Below are 5,000 nucleotides of genomic sequence, written 5' to 3'. Positions count from 1 at the left end.
AGCCCTCGTATTTTATATATTATATTTTAGCTTTCTTTAAAAAATATATTATGTATTGTTATCATTATATCAAGGGTAAAAGATTATATTTTCTATCTATTTTAGCTTTCTTTTTTTTTAATGTAATGTTGTGTATTGTAGTTATAGACAGTAATTTGCCCTGGTTTGATGTATTTCCACGATAACCATAAGACCATAGCAATTTGGGTTACAGGACCTGCATATAAGTATACACGACATCCCGTATTAAGATAAAGATTAACAAAAAATATAATAAAATTCCCTTTACTCATCCCATAGGGGAAATTGGTCTCTAGGGTCTATTCCAAGGGAACACTGGAATAACCCAGGCGTTAGCCGCAATGCAGCGTCGCAAATTGAGCTAGGGCAAGGTGACTACTAGCTCAAGACCACACAACGAAGCTATGGGTGATCAAACTCGATACCTTTTGGGTACGAATCAAAGACCGTACCGCTGAGCCACGCTGCCCCTGCCTAATAATACCGTTTTGAGGGGTGTGTCACAAATTATTCTAATTCCCAATCCGCAAAATCTCATATTTAAATTTGCGAATCTTGAACCGTGTTGAAATGGTCGTTAATGTGTCTCAACACGCAACGTGGCCGTTGACACAACGGTAGCCATTGTTATTCTGGTCTGTTTGTTTACAACACAATGGGGTCTTCTGTTAAGAATTTTTTTTTCAATTTAAAAATAATATTTAAATAATCACAACCAAAAGAAGAAAAAAAAAATCAGTACCAAAAACAAAAGAAAAGAAAAAGAAAAAAAAAAAGACCGGAAAGAAAAAAAAAATCACCTGTGACATTCACTGACCATAAAAGGATTCAATAGTCTGATGTCACGTCCGCCCTGCAACGAGTAGATTGGTTCTAAACAAGTAAATCGGTACTTTTTATTTTTCATGCTGGCTAGATAGAACTTTTTCACATGTCATGTGATCAGAACGTATAAAAGTCAAAACATGATCAGATGTATACAAAAGAAAACAAATCGTGAGTTGTATTCAATAGTTCAACCAATGGGTTCACTTGTTTCCATGAGCTCTAATAACGGCAATTCACTAGGCGGTGCAAAAACCAAATAATGACGTCAAACTGCCAGTCCTTTTGGATTTCAGTGTCATAACGATGGTTACGGTGTCAGGCCATATCTTTACGAAGGCCACGCTGACACTGACCAAAATATTACGTCAAAATGCCAGTCTTTGGCCACAAAAGAAAACAAATCGTGAGTTGTATTCAATAGTTCAACCAATGGGACCACGTGTTTCCATGAGCACTACTAATGGCAACTCAGGCGGTGCAAAACCCAAAAAATGACGTCAAAATGCCAGTCTCTGTCCACAAAAGAAAACAAATCCTGAGTTTGTCTTTTTTTGGTTTCAGTGTCAGGCTATAACTTAACGATGGCTACGCTCAAAACCACCCACCAATCCACCCATCCACCCACCCACCCACATGAACTAATCTCCCTCTCGTAATCCCCGTGGTTGTGGTTAGAACGGGGTCTTAATCCTTACACCTCCCTGGACTTGACACTCCAGACATAATATTCAGCCTTACAAAAAATCCAATCTTCCCTATTCTGTCTACCCAACCCCCCCCCCCCCCCCCCCTCAACTCTATCTCTCTCTCTCTCTCTCTCTCTCTCTCTCTCCTCTCTCTCTCTCTCTCTCTCTCTCTCTCTCTCTCTCACACACACACACGCACACACAAGAAGCAAACTCCATAATCCGTAGCTCTATATATATATATATATATATATATATATATATATATATATATATATATATATATATATATATATATATATATATATATATATATATATAACTGTTTCAGCTTTTAACACTCCAGACATATTCAGCTTTACAAAAAATCTTATCTTCCCTTTCCCCCCCCCCCTAACACACACACACACACACACACACACACACACACACACACATGCATATACGAAAAGCAAACCCCCAACAAACTCCATAACACGTAGCTTTCTATTACTGTTTCAGCTTATGACACTCCAGAAATATTCAGCCTTAACAAAAATCCTATCTTCTCTTTTCTCCCTCCTCACTCTCCTCTCTCTTCTCCCCTCCCCCCCCCCTCCCCCCTTAAATAATCACGACAATAGCTTTTTACAACTCAGAGAGAAGAATTAAAAGAAGGGAGGGGGGGGGGGGCTAAAACAAAAAAAAATAGTAAAAAAAAAAAGAAACAAAAAAGTGGTTAAGCTTGGAGATAGTGGTTTGGGGAAGGCATCTACATGATATTATGATAGCCAGTCTCTCTCTCTCTCTCTCTCTCTCTCTCTCTCTCTCTCTCTCTCTCTCTCTCTCTCTCTCTCTCTTTCCTCCCCCCCCCCTCCCCCCACCCCCACCCACCCAAAAAAAAATAAAAATCTCCTATTTATGATAAATTTCGGTCACACAATCTATTTCCTATTATGTGAAAATGACAAAAGATAAGAAATATCCGTTTTATTATCTACCGGATAACGATATCATAACATTTGTTTTGTTGAATAATTGATTCTATCCGAATATCTCGTTTATTACCTAAATTGTGAAGCATTGCCTTTTATAGATAGAACGAAGTTGACGTCACTCATGTCTTTGTTATTGGTTTTTTGCCATCCGCGTTTATGAGTAATTCTCACTAAACTGTATTAATCAGACTATAAAATGTCATGGTTACATATAGTTTTGTTTGTTGATCCGTTATATTTCCGGATGGCAAATTTGTGAGTTTCTTAGCCAAACGCGCATTTCTTATCGGAGTCAGTCTCCAGTGTGGGTTAGCCCTAACGAAGCTAATCCCCGTAACGACCTTGAGTATCGGATGATACCTGACAATCCATCCACCCATCCGTAGAATGTACATATTATTATATCCATTTATCCTCAGTAGCCCTTAACAGCCCATAAATTATCCGGAGTTTAGTCCATTTTCTATAGATAGTATGCACTTGGCTAAGAAGTTCACAACATTGCCATCCGGAAATAAAACGGATCAACACACACAACTGTGTGTAACCATGATCATTTATAGATAGTATGCAGATGACGTCACTCAGGCATTTGTTATTGTTTTTGCCATCCGCGTTTGTGAGTTGTTCTCACTAAACTGTATTAACCAGACTATAAAAGTTCATGGTTACACAGAGTTTGTGTGTTGGTCCGTTATACTTCCGGATGGCAATGTTGTGAACTCCTTGGCCAAGCGCATTCTATCTATAGATAGTATGCAGATGACGTCAATCAGGCCTTTGTTATTGTTTTTGCCATCCGCGTTTGTGAGTTGTTCTCACTAAACTGTATCAACCAGACTATAAAAGTTCATGGTTACACAGAGTTTGTGTGTTGTTCCGTTATACTTCCGGATGGCAATGTTGTGAACTCCTTGGCCAAGCGCATTCTATCTATAGTCTGGTCAATACAGTTTAGTGAGAAGTACTCATAAACGCGGATGGCAAAAAACAATAACAAAGGCCTGAATGACGTCACTTTCGAACTATCTATAGCGTTAACCCACTCCTTACCGCCTACAGGAAAATCGTCACATTCGTTACGATACAACCAACATTTTTCATATTCAAATTTCTCTTGTACATCATAAAATTTAAAGAAAATGAACACAGTGTGTTGTAAATAAAGCATGTTTTGCTAAAGAAATTATGTATGGCAAGACCTTTACTGCTTGTTTGTTTGAGGGGTAAAAAAATCCACTTTTTTGTTAGGGGAGTCTGAAATTTTTGGGAAAATCCTGAAAATGGCTGGTGAGGAGAGAGTTAAACCGACAATAATAGCAATAATTGCTTGCTACTCTTTGATCAGGACGGAAAGTAATTTCCGCTAGATCTAACCAAGCAACCCGATCATGGCTGAATAGACTAGATCATCATGAAAAGAAAAAAAAAAACAAATAAAAAACAATGCCTCGATTTCACCATAGGATCAATCCTGGTCCGAGTTTCTTTGAAACAAATCAAGCACTTTATATGTGACCCAACGTCTCAAAACGGTATTATGTCGGGATGGACCAGATGCTAAAAAGTCCAATTATAGTTAAACTGGTAAAAAATATGAATTATTGGTATTTAGCACTCTAAAATAGGATATTCATTCTCCTCTATAAAGCATCCAAACTCAACGCAAGTCTGATATTTCTGGCTACAAAATTCAATTTTCAGCAACTTAACCATCCCGACTTAATACCGTTTTGAGACGAGGGGTCACATATGAGCTTTTATATAGAGAAATATCCACTAAACGTGCTCAAAGCGCTTTACAAGGGGTCAATGGTCAACAGCAATTCTTAACATTTAGGACGAGACATGACGCCTGCTGGATGGTAATACAATTTTTTCGGACAGAGTCAACGCTGTTAACGTCCAGGTCACTCATTTTAACCTGAGTACGGTGAGAGAATGTGAGTAAAAAGCCTTTTCCAAAGATTCAACTATGCGCCGAATGAGGCTCGAACCCTGGACTCGCCGATCCGGAAGCGAGATTCTTACCACTACTGCCGTTGTTAAAAAAAAAAAAAACAGAGTATATGGAATGGTAACCAAATAGCACATACTGTGTTCTTTAATAAAACGGCAGACTAGACCACACAGCCGCACTCTACCAACTTAGTGACCTGTTCCCCCGATTCCTACGTCGACCAATACTGTGCAATTCCATCAAAACCGATGCTGCTATTTAATTTATGCCATTTCTATTTCTGTTCGAATCTAATCCAAAACCTTAACTCGTCCGTAATTCAGTGAAGTCTCCAACGTGCTTAATCCCCGGACCGACTTTGAGTATCGGATGATACTGCGTACCGACCTTGAGTATCGGATGATACAGCGTACCGACCTTGAGTATCGGATGATACTGCGTACCGACCTTGAGTATCGGATGATACTGCGTACCGACCTTTAGTATCGGATGATACACCGTACCAACCTTGGGTATCGGATGATACTG

At 39.0% G+C, this 5,000-nt stretch overlaps 2 protein-coding genes across 3 annotated transcripts in view; one reads left to right on the top strand and one right to left on the bottom strand.

Annotated features, from left to right (window-relative positions):
* LOC144981163 (uncharacterized) overlaps positions 1–5,000 on the top strand; it is a 457,713-nt gene that overhangs the window by 62,439 nt on the left and 390,274 nt on the right. The window lies entirely within an intron of this gene.
* LOC144981164 (uncharacterized) overlaps positions 1–5,000 on the bottom strand; it is a 289,898-nt gene that overhangs the window by 212,410 nt on the left and 72,488 nt on the right. The window lies entirely within an intron of this gene.

Source organism: Berghia stephanieae, chromosome 10 (assembly GCF_034508935.2).
Source record: "Berghia stephanieae isolate SIO BIC M18660-M18661 chromosome 10, UCSD_Bste_1.3, whole genome shotgun sequence".
NCBI classification, from domain to species: domain Eukaryota; kingdom Metazoa; phylum Mollusca; class Gastropoda; order Nudibranchia; family Aeolidiidae; genus Berghia; species Berghia stephanieae.
The sequence above is the reverse complement of the archived record's forward strand: the minus strand, read 5'-3'. Positions and strand labels throughout refer to the sequence as shown.